Below are 20,855 nucleotides of genomic sequence, written 5' to 3'. Positions count from 1 at the left end.
AAAGTCAGTAATGGGACTAATATTACAGAAGCCTCATTTGCTGGTACCAAATGATCTGTCTAGAGTTTTAATGGGAAAATGGAATTGACAATAAACTTCCCCTTCCCCCACCCTGCTATTTATATTTTTGTCAACATAGGACAGAACCACCACATTCTTTTTCTTTTCTCCCATCCAGACACCTGCCTCTCCACTCCCACTATTCTTGCAGGTGCTTCTTGTGTGTTAGTGTTTAAAATCACGCCCAGATTTTATTGGATATTTACTTGCGCAGCATTTCCAGAAGTTGAAGAGCCATATCAAGGATGAAAAATATGAAATGTAATTAGTATTTGGACAAGTAGAATATCATCCTCACATACTGGCTCCTGCTGATAGGTCTTGGTTAATAATGGTGTTTTAATTATTTTAAATGCATTGACTTACACTAATCCAATGTAATCTGTAGTCTTAATTGTTCCAACAGAGCCTCCAAAAAAATCTTGAGTAGATGAAAAACACATTTAAAGACTGTATTCAGGATTTTTCAACTTGGGAAAAGTTTCGAAAATTAGTAAGAATCATCCGTAAGGCAGGATCGTGATTTTGCTCAGATCCTATGATATATAAACCAAAAAGCATATTTTGCCTCTAAGTACAGGGATAAAGGAGCAATATTATTATAAAGTAAATATAAAAGTCAGTACATTGCTTATTATTCTCAGTTTTTTTCTTGTAAGCAGAAACAAGTAGAAGAGAACAAATTTATACAGAAACCACCCCTCTTTGTTCAAGAGAACTATTTTTTTAATCTGAAACCAAAAAGTTAGTTCTGAAGAACTGTACAGATATAGCAAGCAACTTAAATGAAAGTTGTCTTCCTAAAACATTCATCAATTCTCTTTTTCCCACAAGCATTGAAAGTAAATGTTATGTTATAGCTAAAATAGTTTTCCATTATTATGCCCAAGGGCCTTTGTCCTGAAAAGTAAAAAGCCACTCATTTTAATCCGACATAATTCACTACCAGTCAAGTACTGGAAGACATAAAGCAATCAGTGATAACAAGCCACTCTTCCCAATGGCAAGCCAGGATGACCCAAGAGAACCTCTTAACCAAGACACCAGCAGTTAGACACCAGTATGACTGACAGCCCCTCCTTCCTCCTCCCCTCCTTCCTTGGTGATGGGAGGAAGTTTATGTTTGTTACATGAGTCTGCATAGCGTTAAGTCTGCAGCTACAAACCTAGTAAGAGAAAAATGCTGGGTTTGCATACATTGTGTTATGTTTCCTGCAGTCAAACCGCCAGGATCAACAAATACATTATGTTCCTGGGATCCTTCTCTGCCCCTGAGGCTCACTGGCACAAAAGGAATCAGATCCAGACTATTATATTTTCTTAGTTTCCAAATTAAGGTGATTGCAAACGTCCACTGGCCTGTCCTACCCCTGAGCTGCCCCTGGGAATCATGTGGGAACATGCTGAAGCTGTCTAAAGGATGATTTTAACAATTTAAATCTACCAGTGGTTGTTTTAACATCCTACAAGTTCCACACCACTTGTTAAGTTTACTAATACGGATTTAACCTCAGAAAACATTTGTGATGCTTTTGGCCATAAATGTTCCAAATAGCCTACAATCACTAGGACACAGAAGCAGGAAAGTTCTGGTCACAACAATAAATCACCATGACAATCAGCAAATGTGGGCAGCATATGATCCAGCTGCACCACAAATGCAATCTTGTTGCACCAAGACCTTCTGTTCTCTTATAGACACAACAAATGCTTAAAGAGATGATAATTTTACTTCTGCTTTAAAAACACTACTGCACTCTATTTATTAAGAGGGCTTTGTTGCTTAATTGGCTTATAATTTTAACAAAACCTGTGGTTTGAGAGGTCCTGAAACAAGCTTACAATTATGATGGCTGACTCAGTAGGCTGCAAATTCTCTTTCTGCTCTCATTAAGAGGAAAGGGTATGCACAAAGTAAGACTAATGAGTAAAAAAATTATCTAAATTCGACATGACAATGCTGTTTCCGTGCCAGAGTTTTATTTCTGTAAAGAGAAAATTGAGCTAATTTTAATAAATTTAGGTGTCATGAATTTTAATTTTACTTTATAAACCTTACCATGATTAAGATGAGCTACAGGCATTGTATCAATGGCAATTGTGTTATTTCTCATTCTAGGACTTCCTATTGAGTCTAGTGGGTATACAAAGAGAAGAATAAAACAAAAATAGCAATAGGTACACAGATATCTAAATGCCAAAGACCAAGGCTAAAATTTATATGAGGTCTGTATAATTACGCAGAGAGATTTCCACAAATATAATGCATAATTAATAATAGATGAGAGAAAACAAACAAGAAAGCCCAAACGCGGTGATTTTAATACCTGCTCAAGAAATAGCCTGCTTGAGAATAAAATTGTGGTCTATGTTAATTTCATTCACATTATTTTCATTGACGTGATACAATATGCAGTCATTCCTTGAGTCCATAGTTCTCCAAAGCATAGTGAGCTGAATCTGTGTCATCCCTAACAGCTGATTGCCCCACCCATCATTTACTGCCTTCTGTCACAAGGAGACTGCAGCCTCCCCAGGTAATGTGCTATGGGCTTACTCCTAGAGACATTTTCTCATTGAGCAATTGTGTTTTTAGAGGCTTTTTAATTTAGACATCTAACATACTTTCCCATCCAGAGTGACTAAAGTTTTCTGTCATTCCAGCTATTTTGTTTTTTTATTTCATCCCTGACTGAGCCACCTGAGGAAGAGAGAAAACAATGCATCTGTTAGGGCAGGAAAGTAGGGAAACAGCTGCCTTTGAAGAAGTGAAGCCAGCATGGATCCTGAGAGCTACCACATTACATAGAGCAAACAATAACACTGGAGAAAGGTTAACAGGAGCAGGTATCTTTTCAGTAGGAAAAACTTGAATGCTTTTATTCTGCAAATAGTAATCATGGCTTGTTATTTCTTCTTACTATTAATAGAGAACATGCATGTACTGAAAACTGCCCCCAAACCATTTGATGCATTGTTTGCTTTATTCTTTCTATTTTTTTCTGCATTTATCCTGTTAAGTGTCTCAACCAGACTGTGTTTACATGTATCCCTAAGCAAGCCACAACTGTTGCTAGCTACATATCCTCTTTATAGTCTCATTATCTCTGGTTCTCTGAATTCTGTCGGCTCACAGACTGACTTTTAGTATTCAATACTTGCTTGTAATGAGTCTTCCCGAAGCCTTCTAATCAGTGTGGCCTGCCTGCAAGAAAAATTTTTAGTTCCTCAGTTATAGTGACCTGCATGTTCATTTTCCCAACTAGCTATCTAGTATCAGCTTCAGAGTAGAGCCTCGGGTGTTGTCTGAAAAGTAAGATTTTAACAATCTCAGCTATGCAGAAGCTGTCTCTTAAATTTTTTTTGTATGTTATACACATACTAAAGAACAACAGACCAATGTCTAGTGTGTTCTTTTGTAGTTCAGAACTTCCTCAAAATATTTTTCTGTTTACAACAATAAAGATATTGAATAATGAAGATACCGAATTAGAAAACTATCTGTCCAGTGGAAAAAAAAAAGCTGTTCTGTTTCTTCTAAAGAATGCTGCCTCATTTATAAATTGTATTTTGGATTATATATATATATATATGACATTGTAAATTAATTACAAAATACTCGAGTGGATTAGAGATATCATCGGCATTCTTTGCAATGAAAGGTCTTTTAAAAAGAAGTGCTTGTTTTTAGTGTATGTCTTTAATCTTCTAAAAACACTAGATTAAACCAGCTTTAAAACCTGCACATTACCAGGTTTCTTATGTCAGTTTTCTTAGAAATTCTGATAATCTCAGCAAATAGTGTCAGAACTCTTTCTTCAGTGTTTTGCACAAATATTCTTATTATCCTAACACTACAATAGATTGCATCAGCAAGATGCCATGAAGCTTTAGAAGTTCACCATTTTCCCTAAATAAGCAATGAGTCTGTTTTCTAAACTATCTACCAGAGATTAAAAATTGCTCATTTCAGAGGTATAAATTACTGCTTGTTATTTCTGAGAGTGTATATCAGAGCCAGTTCACAGCTTCTTTCATAAGGAAGACCTACCAACAGGGATGTCCTAGAGGCAGCAAAACTCCAGCAAACATTACTTTTTCATTACTTTTTCCAGGATTCCTTTTATAGGAATTCCCTGAGTCCACATTTAGTAAGTTTTAATCTGAGATCTTTCAGCTTACAAAGTTAAGGGTGAGGTTTCCCTAATAATGTGCAGCATGATAAATGATCCTTCAAAAGTAGTTGATAGTCGTTTCATGGCACACATGACAATATTAGTCCTTTCATGGCACACATGACAATATTTTCAAGTAGAGTAGGATTTGAAAATAAACCAAGTAATAACCACAGAAATTGGGTGAGGCGATCTCCTCTATGTTGAGAAAGACAAGCAGCTGCATGTTGGTCTATCTGAACTTTTCAGCTGGCCTTCAGGCTTGCCTTAAGGTGGCCTATGATCTGCAGAATGTCTCCAGGCCAGTGTGATGTGATTTGAATTTCCAAAGATGAAAGAATTCCTGTGTTTGTTTCTACTTCAAGCCTAAAGGAATCAGGAGTTGCAACTGAAACTTACCTCAACTATTGAAGTTATCTTAGTGAATAAAATGGAACAACTCTGTCAAATTTTCTATTTTCTGTTTTGTTTGCTTGTTTCCTGGTAAACATTCCTACTATACCTACTACAAATATGAATAGTTATAATAATATGAAGTGAATTGAGTCTATGTTGCATTCAGTTCCCTAATTCCATCAGATCAGGATATCTGGCATAGTATTTTGCATGCTAAATAATACTACAACGCTGTGTTGTTCTTGGTTCGTTTATTCATTCCTTATCTGATAGAAGTAATTAAGCATCTCTAAACAATCTTGAGATGTTTAATAACAAAATGTCTTGGGACAATTAATCAGAGTCACAGAAATGTTTAAGTCTTACTTTCTAAAAGTGGGATTCCTACAGTACTTTTCTAGAAATGCAACCAGAATAGAACAGGAAGATAAAACTGATGAAAAGCAAAGACAGTAAGTACAGCAAATAAGGAAATTCAGAAATAACAATAAGACAATAGTTAAAAGAGATGGGTATTGAAGAGAAAACTAACAATGGACGTGGAGCAACTTGAGACCAAAAAGAGGACATTAAAAAATATCTGAAAAAATAGACAAAAGAGAAAATTATTGAGTTCCACAAGTAGCTCATAAAAGCATGGAAGTTATTATCTTATAATAGTTCATTTAGAAAAGTTACTGTAAGAGCTAGTCATCAATATGTTGTTACATTAAAAATAATTTTCCTAGAGCTGTTATGCCAGTAGTTACAGTGGCCATACTAGAGAGAGCCATACTAGGAATTCTATAAATTCTACATAGTACATATGTCTGATGAGCAGTATCTGGGTCATTGACAATATCTAAACTCTATTTAATTTCCTAGGTATGTTGCCTTTCACACATGTTCTAGAATTAGCCAGTCCAAAAAATGGACAAAGAAAAGGAAAGATATGGGAATAATCTTCAGCTTGTGCCCATAGATCTTCTTGTGTCTTTTGCCTCCCAGAGCATATTGTGAATTTACAATAATTCTTCCTCGGTGAAGCCCCCAGGGAAAGGCACACACAGGAAAACCTCCAGCTCTCTCATCACACAATCCTTCAGCAATAAGCTGAAAAAAGAAAGCCTTTCTAAAAGGAGACCTGAAAACAAATTTACTTCAGGATATTAGTCTTCCTGTCAGAACCTCTCCCCAGTAACAATTGTTTCAGCAATCCATGTGCCAGAATGTTATGGCTAGATCATATTTGTTAAAGACGTATTGCTACCCTTGTATAAAATATTTTTTTTTTCCCATAACATTCTCAATAAGTAGCAAATATGTATTTTGTGGTCTCCATTGTATCAGGCCAAAGTCATGACAGCATTCATAATAGACACAATGAGGCAATTATCTTGATCAGGGCAGATCCTGGTAGATACCTATGTGTGTTTTCCCCTTGTTTTTCTTCCCTTTGTTACTATACAGATGGAAGAATCAGCTCAGTGGGTTTTTTTGCCCTTCATCTCAATTTTTTCTATTCTAGGCAGAGCAGAATAAAGAAAACTGCCAGTTTAGGATTTTACGCCTAAAATAGTGCTGTTCCTGATGATTGGAAATATGGTTACCTTAAAATAATGGCTGCAGGTCACTCGAACTGCTTTTATAAAATGAAAATAACAAGAATTTCAGATATGTTTGTGCCATTTTACTCCATTGTGGTTACTGATGCTCTTTGACTTTGCTGAGTTTGTTCCTCTAATACCTACGTAGATTCTATCCACAAGCAGATAAATAGTCACTGCCCTAACATAATTCACACAGGATACTGAATGGCATTAAACATGAAGATAATGCTCTAAATTGTTTAGACTTGTGGTGTCTAGAACTACCTCCTGTGATCCTCTCCAAGCTTCTTACAACTGCGTTTTATCTATCTATCTATCTATCTATCTATCTATCTATCTATCTATCTATCTATATATATATATATATTTATATGTACACACACACACATATGCATCAAACTATCATACAATGATTTATATGTGCCAAACATAAAGTCAGATAAAACAATAATTTCTTACACCAAGCTGTATGCAAACCTAGACCAGAGCAGAATTTTACATAAATTAATAAATGCTTCTTGTTTAAGCCCCAGTGTGTCATGGGGGAGGGAAAAAAATATTATTATAACCTTTTTGCTGATGAGTTAATATTATTGATACTAGAGTTTTCATGGAGATTCTTGGTACTCACATTCTGTGAGAACATCCAGTATTGTAAGTAATATATTTGATATATTATATTCATTTATTTGTGGGTTTTTCACGCTGATAATATATTTGCAATGTATCCAAACAGCAGACATAATATCTGTTTTCTGAAATACTTGATAAGGATGACAGAACTTAGAGAATAAGCTTTGGGCAGTACTGTATATTCTAAGTCACCTGTGTTTTCTTTATGAAATAAAACATTTTTTAGTAGCTAGGTCATTTCCATCTATGAAAAGCACAGAAATCAGTGTTTTGTCTGGTAGAATTTTCCAATCCCTTCAATCTATTTAGCTTAACAGATGTACCGAGGCACACAGATGGAAACAGCTCAATCTTTTTCAGGCTTGATGCTCAAGAAAATAATCAGGACAGTGAGCTGGTGACACTATGCCTTGTCTCCTCTGTAAGTGAAACTATTCAAATGGGATATGGGAAAACAAGTATTATTTTTTCGAAAACTATGCATTTGGTGTTGGTTATCTAATGTCCAACCTACGTCATTCCCAGAAATCACTCCAGTTCAAAAGAAGTGGCTGTGCTACTCAGCTCTGGGCGTTGTACTGCTTCTGTTGAAATTAATGGTTCATCCAAACTGCAGGTGCTGTTAGACCCCAAGCCTGGGTGCAGGCAGTGGCTGCATTCTGTGGTGGAATAAGCTGCAATTCAATATAATTTTCTCTCTTCCTCTATCTTTATTTCCTGTATTCCAGTTTACACTGGAAGACGAAACATCAGTAGGGAGGAAAGTCAGTGTGTGCTGTGCACAGGATCACTGCAGGATCAGGTACAAACTGCTCAAGACTGTTAGTCTAAATGCAGTCCAGGAAGAGATAATAATGAATATAAATTCGATAGAAGATAATCAGTGAAGGTTATTTTGCAATTCCATCATACTTTTGTAAGCAGTGATAGGATTCAAAATAAATCTCCGATGGTGCTCCATGGTTTGATGAGCAGCCACCTGTACTGCCAGATGTACAGATCCTCAGGCCTTTCTACCTTTCAAGTCAGTGTTCTGCAATCAGAGTCACTCCGACCAGCAGTCAGGTAGCAAATATTCAGCATGGTTCACTCAGGAATTTCAGCTGGGATTTGGACCCTACAGGACTTTCCTTGGGGGAACTTGTCACAGCGTGTTTGTGCTGACACAAGATTTTAGAAACAAAGTAATTTATATTACCTTTTGCAAGGTAAAAAGCCTCTGGGAAAAGTAATAAATAAATAAATTCTCTTTGTGAGCAAATCCCTCTACTGAAAAGAAAACAAACAAAAAATCATCCTGTTGTTTTGAACTGATATCGATGCCACATTTTTGATAGCTTCTTTCTTTTCAAGCTTCCAGCTATTTTCAGGACTTCTGATATTTGTGATTTTCCCTGATTGAGGATTACTGACTTATCTATGTTTTATTCCTGCCAAGCACCCTTATCCCAATCTAACCAATACTCAAACACTTTTCTCTATATCTTTGAAGAGATAGAGGGAATTTGTACCAGTATCATTATTGTACCTTTCTATCTCACTTTTTAAAGTCTTCCTTTATTGCTTTCTTTTATCTAATGCCTTGCTGTTGTGCAGACAGGCAACAATACAAAGCCAAACACATTAGTCATTGAAAGTACCTCCCTCACCCTTCATCAGAATCTGTTTTGTTTCTTCTGCAGCTGTATCTTACACAAAGACACATTCATGAAATCACACACAACTTTGATTATTTTGAAGGCATGGAGAAAATAAGCAACACGAGAAAAACAAGCAAAAAATACAGAAGTAGAAATATTCTCTTTAATTGCTTTCATACTGAAATTAAATTATAATCCTCAAGAAAATGCACAGGATATCTAAACTTGGGAATACTTGGGAAGTGATATGATATGTAATGAAAACAAGTACTTTTTTTTAATAGTTCGTCTGAATATGCTTACATGCAGTTTTACCTGCAGTGACATTTACTGTGTTACTAGACAAACACAGAGGTTGAAAGTAGTAGATATAAATCATTCTGACTTGTAAATACAATGGAAATTGCAGGTTTAGTGTGTAAGTTGAGACCTGTTCTTAAATATAGACTCTTAATTTTCAAGAGGTGAAAAAGAAAGGTGGGAGAGAATAAGAAAAAAATATTTATTTGGGTTGAAGAGAAACAGCAATAATTCAGACTTGCTAGAAAAAATTAACACTTCCACATCTCCAAGTTTATTCTACAAAAGAAAATTCCTTCATTTGAGCATGGGTCAAGGTTTCCATCCTTTGGAGTAAACACTATAAAAAGCACTGCAATTTTTTTTTCTTTTTTTCAATGTCAACTGAAGCAAAGTCAGGATTAGTGCTCAGTGGATTTTCTGAAATAAGTGAATCTCATACATAAATAAACTGCTTGGATCCAGCTCTACTCAAAATGGCTATAAATTTGCTTTTTGCCGTCGGTTTATGGAGTACCATGCACAATGACTACAACACAATTCATGTTCAGATATTGAATGGAATCTCAGGCACATTTCCTGTGTGTTATTTATCCCACTTGAAGCTATCCAGATTAAATAAATCAAAATCAGTTTATATTCTGCATAGTAATTAATACACAGATTTGAATTATCCTAAGAACCTGGGCCAGAAAAGTCAGAATTAAATTGAACATTGTGCCTGAAATCTAACAGTTATGGAATACCGTACATTCCTTAAAATACCATACCACAAGTACAAACACAATTAGCAACAATACAGGTAATAACAATACCAAAACACAGTAGCAATATATTCATATCCAGTTACCAAATTTCTCCTGAAGAGCTGATGTCACTGTCTGGAAAACAATACAGAACGTAAGAGTTCCAGGGAAGTGTTGCTAAGGAATCATTTACCCTCACATGGTTATGTCTCAAGCAAGCACATGGATAACAACAGCACTAATTAAAAAACTATTAAGCAGGTCCTGAAGCATAAGCATACTGCATAAACCCTGGTTAGGCAAAACCCCAAGTCATGCCTGTTTTCTTTCATTCCATATTTTTATCCTGGATAGAAACAAAGTCAACATTCTCTCTCAGCTCTCTGAATAAAACCTCCAGGAGCCAGGTGCTTCAAGCTCAACACAGGTAATGAGAAAGAATGAGGATGTAGGGTTGTTGTAATCAACCACAAGAGGTAATTCACATCTATACTTTCAAGCACCATAGCAAGCATTTAAAAACTTCCCTAACAGTAAGCTAAGATTCACAAATCCATATTACTTTAGTCTTAATAAGTGGAAGTTCTGATGCATCTAGTTCTGCAAGTGGCACTGCTATTAATAGTTGTTTGTTTGCCTCAGTTTGTAAAGAAGGAAAGAGATTGTTATTAATGCCAATGTGAATTGTTTTTATGTATGGTACAACCAACTAGTTACAAAATAAAAAGTTTTAAAAAATGAAGACAGAGAAAAGTCCTAAAATATATCATCTAGATAATGTTATCCTCATGGAATCAGGCTATACCGTGGGAAGGGACCTATAAATATTAATAGAGATAAATAAAACAATAGATAGTATTAAGTAAATATAGTATAATGTCAATAAATTGGACAGAGTAGCCTGGAAACAGCACACAAACTGTTTCCAAAATCAAGGAGAACTGATCTAAAGCTTGGAGGCAATGAAGTCAAAGAGAGGTTAATCTGATCATGCAGCAATCCTTATGACCTCTTTATGTTGATAGGATCATTCCTCTTAAGCGGAATTAAAACTTATGGAGGAATAAATATACTAAACTGTACTGAGATGAAAATGATTATCAAATTATATATTGCTGAAAATAGCTGTGTTGTGAAGGCTGCCCACAAGACAGCACTTGCCATCACTGCATCATTACCTGCTTCTGAAGGCAAGGTGCTGATTTTGAGTAACCTACTTCTGCAAGAATTTTTTGATCTGCCCAGTGATGCTTCATTACTTCAACAGTCTTCTCTCTTCTCCAGCAGTTATCAGACCACCATGAGGCACTTATGTTTTACATTTTCTTCAACTAAAAATTATGCTAATGAAATATCAACCAGCTTCCATTCATGACAGATCTAATTTTGGCAGGCTGAAATTAGTGAGTGCTATTATTTTTTTTGTATCACAATTTCTAGGCAGACCTGGATGTTTCAAGAAAAATTTAAATGAAGATGCCTATCATTTTACATTTTGAAAGAAATTCAACAAATCCAGAATTTCTGATACAGATTGCGAGCACAATATTTTGTGTAGTGTGTATAAATCCTGAGATAAGGTTAAAAAGCTCAATCAGCTTTCATACTTTGAAACATCTGGAAGGCAAAAGCCATTTTACAGGGACAGCAAATGAACTGAATAAAAGGGAAAATAGATTTCATGAAAATGCTTAAGAAAATACTTTGATTGCAAAGTATTACTGTTAACAGCATTCACTTCAAGCTTTTACCTCATTGCAATTGTGTCTTCCTTTGTACACAAGTAATCAAATTGCCTCCGTATAATTTAATTCTTTTGGGCGTAATAAGCTTAATGCTTTATATAGCAGTGCTAAACCCAACAACTGTGCAGAGTCCTGTAAATGCGAGAGCAATTCGTCACAGTATAAACCATCGTGCGCAATTACCCCGGTTTAGACAAAGCCATAAACCACTGCAAGAAAGGCTGCAGAGGTGTCAGCACCTGGCACAACACAAAATTATTTGCAAGAAAATTTTCCAGCCACTAAAAATATATTTACAAAGCAAATGGATGCTTTTTTTTTCATTTTTCAAGACTCTGATGCACTGCAGTCTACACACACTAAATGCTCAGATACAGTTTCAGAAACATTTTAATTAAAATGAGTTATCAATTACTTGAAAATACTTGCTCTCAAATATTTCCTTACCCTTTTTCCAGCTGTGAAACTTTCTGAGTAATAATGCTTTCTGGGACCAAGATGGGGGAAGGAAGACACCTCATGGGGGAAGGAAGACTCCTTTTATTGTAATGCAGAAGGCTAGGTCTGTAATTGGTATGTGGTATATAAAAAGACAAAGTATCAGTAGGTCTGATTTTTAATTTTTTTTTAAACCTCAGGTGAGTACATAGACAAATCTCCTATGGAAAAGCAGCCAACCTTCTATTTAAAATATAGAAAAATGGTTTTTATAAAATATAGTTTTAAAGTTTTGTTTAATCATATGGATCAATATTTGAGTTGATATTATCTGATTAAATTAGCTATTTCTTTTGGAGTATAGCTACTATTATTGAGATATATTCATAATATCTTTTATATCCAAATTCCTTTTCCTAAATTGCTTTCCTAAATTTCGTTAAATTGGAAGTCACCTCTCCTTGACTACTATAAAACATCAGTTCTTGCAAAGCTATTTAAAATATCAATTAAAAAGAGCTTGCTTCTTATGCTAAGTGTAGACATAGTATTTGTATTATTAGAAACAAAAGTACAATATGTATTCCAGTTCACTCTCTGAGGCATTTGCTGTTGGCTTTTATTTTAATTTAAAAATGCCTTCAAAACCAAACCAAAACAAGAAAAAAAAAAAAAACCCAAACAAACAAAAAAATTATTGCTTTCTTTGCCCTATACAAGAGAAAATAACAGAGTTCTGAACAGACTCTCAGCATTTCAGGACTTGGTGCCATGATGTATTAATATAATTTTGTGTGTGTGTGAATTATTTTGCAGAAATGTGAAACTCATTTGCATGTTTGTCATGGTTATGCAACTTACTGAACTGACATTTGAAAAATACATGCAGCTACTCTCTCCAGTTTTGGGGAAAACTTCTGGATTCCCACAACTTTCAAAAGGAGGAACCTATGGAGACCTTTGGATTTGCCTAGGGGGTATGACCAAACACTTTGCATCTCCAAGCAAGACACCAATTGTCTCTCCTCTGTTGTTTTTGCAGCAACTGGACACTAAATTTAATATACAGGAAATACTGAGCTTCACAGTGCTTCCAGGGAGAGAAGCAGAGAAATGGATCCCTCCATGCATTTTGCAACTGGGGAGGTACTGAATGAAGGCATGAAGCAAAATATAGTCCTAAAAGCACTGTATGGGTGTAAGGATAATATAATGTATAATGGTGTAAGCTTTCTTGAGGATTAAGGTAAAAGAAGCAAAGGCTTGCATCACAATGAAAAATTGCTTCTTCTTCAAAGAGGCACTGTTCCACTTTAGTAATCATGATAATACCTCTGTATTTCATGTACATAGATTTTCATGTCAAACAAATGCCTCTGATTATTCTAAGACTTCAGTTTTCTTAACTGTTTTACTCAGAAAAGAGTGGATTTTTTTTTTTTTTAATGGGACTATAAATAGTCATTTCTCTATTCAGCTTGACACATATGTTCATTCTATCATTTTTACCAAAATAAGGGAAAGCAAACAAAGATTTGGGGGAAAAAATAAAAAGAGGAAGAATAGTGAGGTAAAGTGTTTCCTGGACTTTGTCAGACTTCTTTATTCTCAGAATTTCTTCATCTTTTTCACACAAGAATCTACACAGAAACACACTGACAGTGCTGACAAGTCTGCTCAGTTCAGGTTTACTTCCCTTTTCCCTTTAACATAATAAAAATGGTAACAAGAATAACAAAGATGTTGCAGCTTACAGCTTCACAAGAAATTGGGCCAATATTTAGTGTGTAAAAAATAAAAAATAAAAATGTAACAGTGAACTTTTAAATTATAGCTGTAGTTTTTTCTTGACTTTGAAAATATCTGTACTATTGCTTCACAAGAGGTCCATGAAGCCCATTAAAAAAGAAATTGGTGCAGCAAGATAAAAAAGCTATTTAGAAAGATGGGCAAAGATGGAAAATTAAGATCCAAACCTGAAATTCAAACACTCACAGGATTTGTGCACATTCAAATCCAGACATGAAAAAATATATCTAATGGCTCTGACCTAAAAACTCACACCAAAAATCCTGGTGAGCTTTTTGGCTAAGGCCTGTCTGCATTTAATAATCATTTATTATAGGCTTGAGAATCTAAATAATTAACCTTTTTTCTTTGCAAGAGATCTTCCTAAAGTTGTGAATGAAAACAGTACCTCCAATCAGGAATACTGATCATATACCAATCTCTGAGGAAAAAAAAGAAGCATTGTAAAAAAATCAACATCTAATGTGGACTTACACTCCTAGATGGGGATAGATTTCAAAATACTTTCAGGAGTTTCTCCAGCAGATTAAATATCTTGATGAGCATGTCATTTATCTTGTCTGTCATGCCTGGTAACATGTAAGACAGAAAACATTATTTCTTTAGCCACCACCCAAAAACATTCTGTATTTACATAAGAAAAAAAATACAAAGAGGTAAATTCTCATCTTCTCATCTGTGTCTAAAACAGTTGGATGTAGTTGACCTGCAGGGCTGGCATGGAGAAGAATGAACACCTGTAACCATCCTTTTAGCACTGAGGAAGCTGGACCCTAAAGCAGAAGAGTCAGCATATAAACTAAAGGAACTTTATTTGGTGGTTTTATTTAGAAACAGCAAGGGCTGGATATAGGTTAGATTATCCAATTTTATATTAATGCATTGCATCAGGTAAAAAACAAGATCTCTATGTTAACTTGCAATAAGTTTACACTAGGAAGTGTCTCCTGTGAAATGAATTGAAATGCAGATGGGAAAATGAACAATAGTAGTTTTGGCAGCCTCTACCTTGATCCCTATTTTAGGGATTATTCAATGATTTACCCAACACAGGTGTTTATGTACATCACCTATGAGATTTATGTATGGGCTTTTCACTAAATTAATACAGTCAAATATTATATTCTGGCCTTTATTCCATCCTTCTGTGTTGTGTTGTTCCTGTGACTGGAACAATGGGAGGGATGGCCAGCTCCCCAGCATCTTGCTCTAATCATCACTTCTCAGGAGAAAGCAGCTCCCTGCAAATCAGAAGAATTCACTCCTCAGGTGCTTTCCCACAAAATCCTTCAGATGGGAGGCTTAAAATAAGCCCTTAAAGGGATCAGATTGTGCTCCTGGGGAGTGGTTGCTTTTTGTTCTCTTCTTTTTCTGAGAAAAGGATCAGCAAAACATCTGCTGTAGGATATGAGGTAGTTAGAAAAAAGAGGCTTTTGAAGGCCTAAATTAGAATAAGGGAGATGAATCCTAGAAAATTGATGAGCGGTATTAATATCCTACTTGAATGTAGTTTTGTAAACTACCGAAGATACTTCCGTCATATCAACCACTATTACATACAAAAGTATAATAAATTGTAGCTTACTGCAAAGAAAACAGTAAAAAATCTAGCATTTACAGTTGTTTGAGAAACCTTAAATCTTCCTTCTTATGTAATTCTTGAGAGATCAGAATAAACATAGAGTGCTATGGAATAAGATCACCCATGATCATGTAATTGAAGGCAGTTATCATTATAGATAAATATAAATGCAGCAAAACACTTCTGGTGTCTTTTCTTCCACTATAGAGTTTGTCCTGTAGACTCAGTAGCATTTTACACAGTGTAGCATTTTACACTAAGCAGTCTTATCTTCCCATTTTTCATTTCTATGACTTACAATGTGTAGGACAGCCCCCAAGACGTCACCTATAAGATACCTTGGCTGTGGAGAAAATTTGAAACTGTGCTGTAGTTTTATACATTTTTCATCCTCTGAGATAAAATGTTAAAGGGCCTGATAGGGCAGCCTACAAAGTAATTTCCATGAACTATACCTACATTAGCATATAGCTTTAAATAATTTCTGAGAAAAAAACCCAAAAGAACATTACTTAGGATGTAAAAGAAGCTATTGAAATGTGGGTCTCATAGATTATGAGAGCCACACTCTAGCTCTGCAGCAGGTTCTGACTTCCACAATTATCTACTCCTACTAAGGTTTGGTTACTCAGCCTTAGAAATTCCAGGAAAAATACATGAGAAAAGAATTGAGGAAGGGATTGAGAATTTTTCGAAAGTTTTGTGATAGTAGTCACTGATGCCTGGACTGTTTCCAGTAACAACTGCCCTGAGGTAACAGCACAATCAGCAGCTATGAAGTCCAAAAATTAGAAATTAGTTTGGCATAGAAATCAGTAATTTTGAGGAAAGGAGCCAACTGAAGAGTACTTCATGCATCTGGCATCTGGTGAATAGCTGCTCTGTACAGCATGGAAGGATGTTGTAGGAAAAGATTTGAAACAAACTGGAAACAAGTAGCTTAAAACAAGCCTTCTGGGGACTGAGAAAGATTCTGTGTTGATAGCAATATGGAAAAGATAAAATATGAGGCTTCTGGGAAAAGGGTGAGCCACAAAATAGGCATGACTTGTAATATGACTGAAGTGTATATGACAGAATATAACCCTAAGTATCCTTAGCTTGCAGATAAGCTAAAAGCACTTTTCTCTTAAAAATGAAAACAACTGAGATTATTATTATATAATTAATTACATGACAAGTAAAATAAATGTTCTTTTTAATTTTCCAGAAATACTAATATTAATGTCAGTTCTCAAAACAGGCTATTTTCAGTGTGAGTGAGAAACCTAGAACTTAGATCTACAATAATAAAACAAGTCTGAATCATGATTTAACACAGGGCTTTGTCTAGTGTTAGATGAAAGAAGGCTGTGAATAAACTAATATTCTTTAAGCCCTAATGGGATTAAGGCAGCAACATAATGCAATTTGATTACTCTTTCCAATAAGAAGCAGAAAGCATTTGGCTTTCACTGCCATAATAGAATCACTCTTTTCTAAGCATTTTTAATTTTGATGGGATATCCAATATAACATTATGTGGATCAGCTTAAAGGCAGCTATGTTTGATTATTTTCCTCTCTTTGTTTATTATGTTCCTACTGATAATAGGATCTCTGCAATTCTAAGGCAAACATTCAAAATCTGTAATTAACAAACTCTAGATATGAGCGACTCTAAATATATACAAATACAAGAAAAGTCTTGAGCCAAATCTGAGCCTGATGAGTAAATTATTCTAATAACTATTACTTAATTATCATCAGAAATGCCAGGAGCAAATTGTAAATTGGAAACATGACTTTATATTTTCCCAGCTGCAGGCAATGAGAATTTGCACAGCCTGACCTGCTTGTAATAGTGTGCTCTTAAATCTCTGTTAGAGAACCTTTGACCTCAGGCAGGTGACCAGGCTCATAATTCCCTTTTGTAAGTCCTGTGGCCACACTGGGTTTGGGTTGCTTCTACCACCACACTCTAAGAGGTGATGTACTTAGCAAATGAGTCTGCCAGGCTCCTTTTGCCTTTAGCAGGAGCAAGTTCTCTACCCTCTTTCATTCCAGGTCTTTCTTCAGCTCAGTATCTGATTTTAGTGTTAGTCTTTTAACTATGTGATCACCCATTTTCTTGAGCTCATCATGAAAATGTCTGCTTCATTCATCAGTGGGCTCTGAGCATTAACACATCAACATTGCCCTGCATGTTTGCACTGGGTAGGTGCTAATGCTCATCTCAGAAGTCCACCTGTCTGCCAAAAAGAAAAAGTGTTATTTTTATTTTGTCAGATATCAAGTCAGTGGCTTCACATACACAAGAAATAAAAAATCAAAACAGAATGATGATGTGGGAGACAGTCTTGTTCAGTCATTCCCTAAATCCACAGCTTCTGTACAGGTTGAAGGAACTCAAAGGTCTCTGAAGTACAAATGCTTTCTAGTGGCAAAGAAATAAGGAATTTTGCCTTGGGACATTGCAGTATAAAGGGCCAGGTCAAAAGATTCAGAGAGCAGAGCTTTTTGCTACTTTCAAGTTGTCAGGTTTAGTTTGTGCTAAAAGGCACTACGGTCCCCAGTGAAAGGTAAAAAAGCTGTTTAGACTTCACAGAGAAAAGCAACTACTCTTCACTGAGGTTCATGAGACATTTCCTGCAGACAGAATCCTTCGTAGTCCAGAGACCTTGTTTACCTGCCCTAGCTCCCAGGGAAGCTCCTTGTGCTGGGGACTCCATTGGCTGCATTGGGGGGAAAGTCAGACCTCTCCCTTCATGTGCCAGAAGTCTACCTAAGTGTTGAGTGAATTCTTCCTTCACCTCGCCAATTATTCCCAGCTTTACCAGATTTGATGAATAAGAGCAACATTTGTTTCTAAAGTTTCCTTCTTTAAAAGAATGTTTAATGAAAACAATTTGGGGGACAGGGTGGTTATTATTGTTACTTTAAGATTTACACTTGGGTGGATGTATAATGAGCAGAAATTGTTAGTCTTTTAAGGCAGATTTGCATTCAGTGACACCATGTTGACACTGAGGTCTGCTATATTGCAGCAGAGCACTTTTGTTTTGGTGTTGATATTTCAATTTGACATTATTGGCTGGCTCTAAAATGTCTCTGACACCACCCCCTCCTCCATTCCTTTTTATACACCCCTGCCACTGCACAGTGTGAATTTGGCTGGATAAATTTCAGACCAAAGCAACCTAGTAATGCTTTAAGTGTTACTCTTGTGTTCTGCTCATCCCTCTAATGTAAACAGGGGTTGTTCCCTTACCATTTTTGACAGAGTTAAATACTCAGGTACATCAGCCCAAAAGTGAAAATTTCCACCATTTCTTGACATTTATACCACAGAGACATTAAACCACTTGATAGACAAGACCTTTCTATGTTTGTTAATCAGATAAAGCAACGGAAATCCAACCACAACTGAAGAGTCACGTTTTTATTCAATAGCAGGTATTCACTGATACAACCAAATAGTGAAATACAGATCTGAAACTACATCAGTTGTTTCTGAATGTGACAAAATCTTCAGTGTAATTTCTCCTCCCACTGTATTTTTCTAGACTCCTCTGTTTAAGAGGCTTTTTGTCTGCACACAGAGACACTAATGAATCACACTTTCCTTCACAACTAGCCTCATATCTAGCAAAAAAAAAAAAAAAAAAGAGGGAAAATATTTTAAAATTTAATAACAAGAGTATTACAGAAACTGAGTACCATGCAGCTGTTTGCTCACCACCTCCCACCTGTGGTGGGATGGGAAGGAGAAGCAGAAAAAGGTATTACCTGTGGGTTGAGATAAGAACAGCTTAATAATTGAAATAAAATATAATATTATAATAATACAACTGTTATAATAGTAATGGAAAGGAAGATAATAATTAGAGAGAGAAATAAAACCTAAGGAAGATAAGTGATGCACAATACAATTGCTCACCAGTTGCTGACCAATGCCAAGCTCATCCCTGAGCTGTCATCCCCTCTGAGCCACCTTCCCCCAATTTATGTACTGAGAATGATGTTCTCTGGTACAGAACATCCCATTGGCTGGTTCAAGCCAGCTGTCCTGGCTATGGTGTCTCCCAGCTTCTTGTGCACCTGCTTAACAGCAGAGCATGAGGCACTGAATGGCCTTGACTAAGAGTAAGCAGTATTTAGCAGCAAATAAATATGTTTCTACACTATTCTCACACTGAATGAAAGAAGCACAACACAGTAGTTAGCAACCAGTTACTCAGAAGAAAATTAACTCTACCCAGCTGAAACGAGGACTACTTTGTACAAAAATGAGAACAAACAAAGAAACATGATTTTTCAAAATGTCACCAGCGATAAAAGTTCCATGAAGGGCTTTGAATCACATCATAGCTGCATATAAACACAGTGCATGCTGTGCTGATCAGACTGTCAGCTCCCTATCCAAGGGACCCTACCTCTTAAGAGCATCTGATCACTTCCATGAAAGAGCAATCCCATTGAGGTAAGAGGAACATATGATTGTCAAGCTTAGCTCAGCATAATAAAATGTCAGAGAACAGGGGAACACCCATTTTCACTCTATGACTATTTTCTTCAAATATCTCAAACCAAAAGCATTCTTTTAGTGCTGGCTAATATCAAGAAAACATATAGGATACACCTATAAACTGTGCAAAATTGAGCTCCATTTCTAACAGTGAAAAAATAAAGAAATCCAAAGAATAGTAGTTAGAGAAAATCATGGTATAACACCATGGTAATCATGGTATAACTGAGGAAAGTTATAACCAGTGATGAAACAGTATTTTTAGAATCACAGCTGAATACTTCAGTCTTTGAATACCATGTCACTTATCAAATATAATGCATATTCCTGCATTTCATAGTAGGAAGCAGACAAAGAAAAAAAATCAGTCTAGAAGGAGATAAAACATCTGTTACATTAACTACTTATCTGTGGGAATACATTTTCACATGTTTAAAAGAACCAGCTAGGGTATATGTGCACATTTTAATATGCCATATTCTCTACAATCTAGAATGCAGTTTTGTTTTAATAATTAAGAAATGAAGTTGAGCTCTTCTATGGACAAGTGAGCATACTATATGTAGCATTGATTTTAAAAACTCGTTTAAATGAGTAAAGGAATATTTTTAGACACTCCATTCTTCTGTCTCTTCTTGTTAAAGAAGCGTAATTTTTTCCCATGTTGCAAAACATTATCCCAATATTGGGGAAAACTTATTTTCAATTGTGGTTTATATGATATATTTAGCATGGAGAGCAAATACCCCTGAGGCATTCAGGATGGGAGGGACTGTGAAGACCTGTGAAGTTTCTGTTAAGTGTGTGAGGCTGAAGAAACAGTGAAAAGAGAAGGCTGAGTATAGAATTACCTATGTAAGCTGACTAGATGAGTACTTATTTATCTAGAGTGATGTATGTGGCAAATATTGCAGCATTATCCCTCTGGTCTTGATACTTGCAGTGGAGTTGCTTGGGATACCTAACAAAGCAGATGAAATGCTGGCCTTAGAGTCTGCTGAACAATAATTATACACAAAAAAATTATAATGTGTTAGGAACTAGCACATAACTTTTTTTTTTTTTTTTCTGAGAATTCACACAAGCTTGGTCACATGAAGGGTTTGAGGAGGCCTCCTGAGAGTTGTACCCAGTTGAGAAAAGGAGTAGAGAAGCATAGAGATGCAAAAGTGTGGATTTCCAGTCTAAGTACATGAACTCTATTTGTAATCTTAAGAGATGCCACCAGTAGTAGGG

The 20,855-nt window shown here is 35.8% G+C and overlaps 1 long non-coding RNA gene across 1 annotated transcript in view; it reads left to right on the top strand.

Moving 5' to 3' along the window:
- Positions 1 to 20,855, top strand: part of LOC148225130 (uncharacterized) — a 58,870-nt gene that overhangs the window by 4,347 nt on the left and 33,668 nt on the right. The window lies entirely within an intron of this gene.

Source organism: Sturnus vulgaris, chromosome 1 (assembly GCF_052056855.1).
Source record: "Sturnus vulgaris isolate bStuVul1 chromosome 1, bStuVul1.hap1, whole genome shotgun sequence".
NCBI classification, from domain to species: domain Eukaryota; kingdom Metazoa; phylum Chordata; class Aves; order Passeriformes; family Sturnidae; genus Sturnus; species Sturnus vulgaris.
This window is presented reverse-complemented; position numbering and strand designations above follow the sequence as displayed.